The sequence below is a fragment of the Marmota marmota genome, unplaced genomic scaffold (assembly GCF_001458135.2).
Source record: "Marmota marmota marmota unplaced genomic scaffold, marMar, whole genome shotgun sequence".
Taxonomy (NCBI): Eukaryota; Metazoa; Chordata; class Mammalia; order Rodentia; family Sciuridae; genus Marmota; species Marmota marmota.
The window spans coordinates 32,489,387-32,496,463 of record NW_025999900.1 but is presented as its reverse complement, the minus strand read 5'-3'; the positions used below and the strand labels follow the sequence as shown (position 1 = coordinate 32,496,463).

The following is a 7,077-nucleotide window of genomic DNA, read 5'->3' as shown; positions in this document are numbered from 1 at the left end:
TCTCTGATTTTCTTCTTACCATATTTAAAATGATAAAAATAGAGAGGCAAAATTAATTTTATAATATATTTTATTTAGCTTGATACATTTAAACCATCATTCTTTCAACATACAATTAATAGAAAATATTGTGAATAGATAATTTGTATTCTCTTTTTCCACATGGAATCTTCAAGATCCAATGAACAATTTACAATATCATAAGTCAATTCAAACCAGATACATTTTAAGTACTCAATAGCCATGTGTGGCTAGTGGCTATAAGCAATAAGGAGGTACACAGTGGAGACATCTGGGAAGAACATATCCATATGGGAGAAGGCATATGGTAGGCATAAACAATTTTTATAAATAAATAATAAAAATGCATACTCTTCTCATTTGTGGCTTTCATTTCTAATCCTTTTGTGATTTCCACTATATATTATTTTGTGGGAAGCCGTTCTCGCACGTGATTGAGCTACCTCCCTGGCTGGGTGTGAGGCGCTTTAGACAAGCTGTGTCAGAGCTTTCCCCACCCTTTCCAGGTGCGAGGGCTTGTCCATGTGGGGGTGTGACTGACCATTGACCTGGAAACCAATCACTGACCCTGACCTTGGAATGCTGTCCCCCTCAACCTTCATTGGATGGAATTTTCCCCTGAATTTTTTGTTCCCCAATAAAAGCCCACTCTCTGGCGTGCCTCTCTCTCTCTTGCTGGTCTCTTGTGTAAACTTGCTACCCTGTCAGGTGGCTAGAGGTAGGAGCCGGGAGAAGCCGTCTCTTAGCTGGGCAAGAAAAAGGTAATTTGAGAGTTATGTGTCTTTAATTTGATCTCACTAGTTAACTTCTATGTTTTGAACCTCTAGTATGACGCTAGCGTGCTGGTCGCACAGCAGATTCTTTGATCCACAAATTCTTTAGAAAGCTATTTTAAATTATCCAAACTCATTTGAAAAGGAAGAGAGAGGGGAAAGAGGATGTTCCAATTTTCTTATTGGATTTTAATTTTATTTAATTTTTGTCTATGTACATTAATCTTTGCATGTTATTTTGTTTGTTTTGGAGCCTTTCTTCTTGGTCTAGTACATGGTCAATCTAGCACATGAATTTTATTCATGTTTGGGAAAAAACAATCAAGACTATTAACTGACATTTATTTAAAACACTTAAAGATCTTATATTTCATTGATGTCAACATTTTTAACATTTTAGGTATATTTTAATAAGCATTATACAGCTAAATCATTTTAATCTGAACATTTGTCTTTTAACTATAACGTCCTTTGAAGTTAGAGGTGGTATGGTTATGGGCGTCCTTGGCTTTATTTTCACAGGGTTCTGTATTTCTCTAGTCCTCGCTTTCTGTAGGACTGATCTTTTCCTCATTCGTTTATTTCTATTGATAGCAAAGTTATATTTCTATTTACCTGTGTTAGGATTATTCTTAAGCCAATATTATGAATTATTGAGTGCATACAGAAAGTCTGGTTTCCTCTTGTAAAATAAATCTCTCTAAAATATTTTACCTCTATTCACAGCCTTCCTATCTGACCTTGTTTTATTTTCTAATCCCCCCCCCCAATTTTCTAATATTCCCAAATTATCATTATGGCGTGGCTAAGCATTAAGTGTTTTGCTAATCCACTGATTGGTGTGACTCCCTGATTCTTTGTCCACAGAGGTTATCACACTCTACTTATTCCACTGAGATCCATTTTCTTGTTTATCAAGAGCAGTCTTTTGTAGATCCTTCAGTGAAACATCACAGTCTTCAATGCCTTTATTTCACCTTTTCTTTACCAAGATACTTTATTTCTGTATGTAACTCTAGATTGACTGTTATATTTTCTTAGCACTTTGAAGGCATAATTTTCATGATTTTCTGGCCTCTTTTGTGTACTCTGTCAAACTAATTCTGGTTCTTTTGTAAGAGATCTGTCTTTTCTCTGTAGTTGCCTTATTTTTTTAAAACCTTTGGCTTTAGTGTTCCGCAATTTCACCACAAAGGGCCTGACTATTGATTTGTTTTTATTAATTCTGCCTATTTTTAAAATACCAATTCTGGAAAATTTGTAGCTATAGTCTCTCAGAATATTGCCTTGCAATGATTCTCATTATTCTTTTGTGATGAAACTCTTCTAAATATATGTCGAACCTCATTTTATCTTCTGTATTCACTTAACCTTTCTTTTCATTCTCTTTTGTTGTTTCATTCTGGGTGATTTAATTAAATATGAAGTTCACATATTCAATATTTAGTTGTGACCAAGTCCTTGTTTAATATATTGTTTTTAATTTTAATTAATATTTCCATTTTTAAAATTTGTCATTTCATCATTCCTAAGTTATTTCATTGCATTTTAGGTCTTGATTTAATATCTTAATCACTATTAATATAATAATTTTATTTTATGTTTAAGACTATTATTTATTATTATTTTAAGTTTGTTGTGATAAATCATTCCACTATTTTTTGACATAAAATCTATGTCCTAATATAATTCACAGTTTGTGTTGTGACATTATCTTTACAAATTTTCATTGAGAACCCATATACCTTCGATTGTGGGAGTGTCTCTCAAGAATAGTTTCACATTCGTTTCTATCAAGGATACCAGTTGCTTTGGGCTGGGGATGTGGCTCAAACGGTAGCACGCTCGCCTGGCATGCGTGCAGCCCGGGTTTGATCCTCAGCACCACATACAGACAAAGATGTTGTGTCCACCAAAAACTGAAAAAAAATAGATAAATATTAAAATTCTCTCTAAAAAGAAAAAGGATACCAGTAGCTTCACCAGTTAGGGACCAATTCAGAACTTAAATCCCCTTTTGATTTCTTATAAATATTAGTATATCCCTTCCCCATCTCTGTAAAGGAAAGTCACCATCTTCTCTCATTCAAGGATTATAAAACTCATAAGTGCCAACTTTAGGAAGGGATCCCACTATGAAATACCCACCTTAAAAGGGTCCAGTGCTTTACTCTTTATTCCTCAAGTTCAGAGCAAATGAAGCTCCCTTTTCTTTGATGACACGGCCTTTCAAAGGCCCTAACTGCACCAGGGAATTTTACTACCAAATGCATGGTTAGTGCTTTGCTTTTCTCTCTCTCTCTCTCTCTCTCTCTCTCTCTCTCTCTCTCTCTCTCTCGAGGTGAAAGGAAAGCTCAGCTTACTAGCTATCAGCTGATAACTCCCACTCAATATCTCACTCCACAACAACCACAGATGCAGCAGGTGCACACAATCCTCATTTTCAGTTTACCTCTGTTGTTAGTCCCCAGAGATTTTTTTCTTTATTGAAAACTCAACTATACTTTAATGAAATGCTGCTGATGTTTTTACCCTTTATTGAATAATTCTACTTTCTGTATCATATTGGTCTGCCCTCTTGTTAAAATTCTAATGCTCTTTGAACTTTTTCTTTCAACATTTGTGAAACCTGAGATGTCCTCCTACCCATCATAGTTGTTTAGTTGGTTATGCAATGAATCATGTCCATAGAGGTAACAAATATTTCAAAAAAAAAAAAAAACCCTAAGGCAGTGTCTTTTAATCTTTAATGGGCTCATGATTCACCTGGAGATCTTATTAAAATGTTAAAATGCAGATTCCAGTTCAGGAAATGAATCATGTAATTCCATGCCACTGCCAGCTCATGGCTCACACTTAGGAAAAAGATCCAATAAGACTCCTATGTGGACCCTTTAAGGAGGCATCTCCCCATCAAATATCTGTCTGTTCAAAGTCACTGTTTAATGAAAAACATTTGCTGGTATGGTTTGTGATGATAGCTATACCAACCTACCAAAGTACCACTGTAGTTTTCTAATGATAATTCTTTCCTTGTGGTATTCATATTGTATTCTTATTTTTTGTGTTTTGAAGTCTCACGTCTATCTTTTTGAAGAGATTTACAAACTTTGACTATCTCACTTATCTGGTGTGTGCCTCGCTTTCACCAAATTGTTTGGGTTAAGTAAAGTTTATGTCCTAAATATCTTTTTAAATATCAATACTTTCTGCATTCCCAGTATTGCCTACTCAGGGAGGATCACATAGAAGACACTCAATACAGGATTGCTGATTACCAAAAATGAGCTAATGTACATTATCCAGAGAGGGCTCACTGTCCTTGGCTTTGTTCTACAGTTTTGTGAAGAAAGAACTGCTTACCATTAAAAGACTATTGCCTGTCCATTACCTATGCTGGGCACTTTAAAAACAAGGCACAGTCTGGAGAGGAGACACTGTGGGGAGTAAGTATGCTGTCCTCAAGGATTGTCTGTCTTGTATTGCTCAAGGTGAACATCATTGCCTAGAGGGGAGCATAATAAATCATTTCCCCAGCTGTGATGTTGTTTAAGGACACGGTTTCTGAGTCTGTTGGCTTTCTAACTCTCTAGTCTGGTTGGGAACAACATCTCAAATTTTTTTTCAATGGAAATATCTTTACCCTTTTTTATATTCTAGTGTACATTACTGACAGTTCGTACAAGAAGATTAAAATGCAAAAATATGTTAGTACATAGAGTTGAATCTGAGGACCAAAAGTCATGTTTGTGTCCCTCCCCAAAGTATTTGAATGGTTCCTTTCACCTTTTCATCACTTTATCACCAAGTTCAATTTATAATGATGGGATATTTTTAAAAGTGTGTGTAGAGTTTTAATATATAAAGAGTGCACACACGCCTATAGGCATATACCCACACACACCCCTTTTTCAAAATGTACCATCACTATAATTTGAGCTCAGTGATAAAATGATGAAAGGGTAAAAGAAAGTATTCAAATACTGCCTCACATCCAAAGAGTACACACACACACACACACACATACACACACACATCTATACACACATATGTATGGTTGTCATATCTACAAGTTTACAAGAGAAACAGATTTAAAGAAATTAAAATATCTGGGCCTCATTTCCTTCCCCCATTCACTTCAATTCTGGCACTTTTCTGTATGTATTATAAAGTACTTTAGATCACACACACACACACACACACACACACACACACACACACTCCCTGGAAAGACCCATCTAAGTTAAATTGTATTTAAAACAACTCAGTGTCATATGATATCAAAGCTGGGATGTAGTACAACTAACAAGGTAAACATATATCAGAAAAGCTGGAACAGGGTTCTCAAATTCTCAGTGGGTCATAGTTGGATCACAAAGTTGGAAATCTGAATAACTCAAGGGAGGCCCTTTTAACTGCACACCATTTTTCCAATACCTTCCCACATGTGTTTCTCTTGTGCACGTCCTATTTGACGTTAACCTAAAGTAGCTTCCATGAAAACAGCTCAGCCATCTTCCCACAGAGGCAGTCTGAGATGATTTTACTAATCACAGAGGTATTTGGGGCTATATTAGACTTACATTCCAATGACGTAGCGTGTACTTACAAATGTCCATCCACTCTTTAACTAAACCATCCAGGATTACAATGCAAAGAGAAGTATTTTCTCTTATTCCAGTCAGCATTTTATCTCTTTTTCTTGCTGTTTCTCTCTCCCACTGGAAATATATTGATGACCTATAGCTGACTGCTCTTAAAAAAGAGATGAAAAGCAAAAGAAACTCCAAGAAGTGCCTAATTTTTCAAGCAGAAGTGAGTGCCCTAAGCTGCAATTAACAAAGAATGTCAGTTCCTCTAACCTAAGAATTAACCTATTGAACTTTATGGCTTTTTTTTTTTTTCCACAGATAGCCGATTCTGTGTGCCTGGAGACAATAAGAAAATGGGACATCAGCATATGGATGATTCCTGAATCCAACTTCAGTTGATAGTTCTTACTCGAGCCCTTAATAGAAGAGAGTAAGGGTGACTGATAGAAGGTAACCTCCTGTTCCATTTCACCATATGGTGGAAGATCTTGAGATACTAAAAAGTCCCAAAGGTGGGCAGATACAGGATGAGAGATCTGAATAGACAGAGAGAACAAGTAGCTTCCATGTTATCACTGTGAGCAGCAACCTCTGAGGTGCTGGTTCAGCCTCCAAGAGAACTGACTTAGCAGAAAACTCTGTACAAACCCTGCCCCTGGATTGCATGCTTCAAAAGGCAGGGGTGTATGTTATCCATACCACCCTGCACATTCACTGACATGTGGTAGGTACTCAAAAGACACCCAAGTTAGTTTCACAGAAGGAAAAAAAAGGAAAGGAGGAAAGAAGGACTGAGACATATTTATCAGTTTATGTATTGAATTTTGCTGCTTCCTATTGATGGAGCAGCATGGTGACCTCTATTTTTAATTTCAGAAAGCTGCTGGCATTTATTGAACATTACAGTCTACTCTTGACTGATCCTTTATCAACATATGCCCTAGTCACCCATTGAGGTCTGAATTGGCAGTTACTCAGTGTGCCCCAAGTATAACTTTGTGACCACAGGAGCCAGTGTTTTCTGTAATTATGCTCCTGGGCTGTGAAATCTGTTCCCTGTTGAGATTAAGAGAGGAGCATCTGTTGCAGAAATTGGGTTAAAGTGAAGGAGGTTCGCGTATTTGCCGACACCTTTAATCTTTACTATTGCTGTCATTTCATTTTCATTTTATTTTATTTATTGCAGCACCGTAAAATAAAATGGCAGTAATTACACCCACACTTACATTATTTTACCAAGTGCCAGACATTGTTTAGTCCTTATGTAAGTTTTATCAGAAGTACTAAAATTGTCTTTATTTTACAGATGAAAAAATTTGATGTGCACAGAGGTTAAGTAACTTTACCACGACTATTCATTAACAGAACCAGAATGCAGTCCAAATCATCTTCCCCCACCATGATTATAAATGCATTTCAACTATATACATCAATGTAGGCTGTGCCTCTGTATACGTGGATGTGTGTTGCTGAATGTGTACACTAAGGCAGACAGCACTGTAAATTTGAACAATGATGGTTACCCTTGGAAATTATATTTTATACCACTATAAAAGCAATTATACTTCAAAAATCGGCTCCATATTCCAAGCACTATGCTGTCTGTTTCATACACTATATCTTACTTAGTGCATACAAGAAAGATCCCATTTTACAGAGCAAATAATTGGTTTGCAAGGTATTCTCTCAGG

At 36.3% G+C, this 7,077-nt stretch overlaps 1 long non-coding RNA gene across 1 annotated transcript; it reads left to right on the top strand.

Annotated features, from left to right (window-relative positions):
- Positions 1-691: 691 nt before the first annotated feature.
- Positions 692-6,811, top strand: LOC125615168. The gene is made up of 3 exons (XR_007345716.1): positions 692-782; positions 4,134-4,240; positions 5,705-6,811. It is a non-coding gene; the product is annotated as an uncharacterized LOC125615168 (long non-coding RNA).
- Positions 6,812-7,077: the final 266 nt, after the last annotated feature.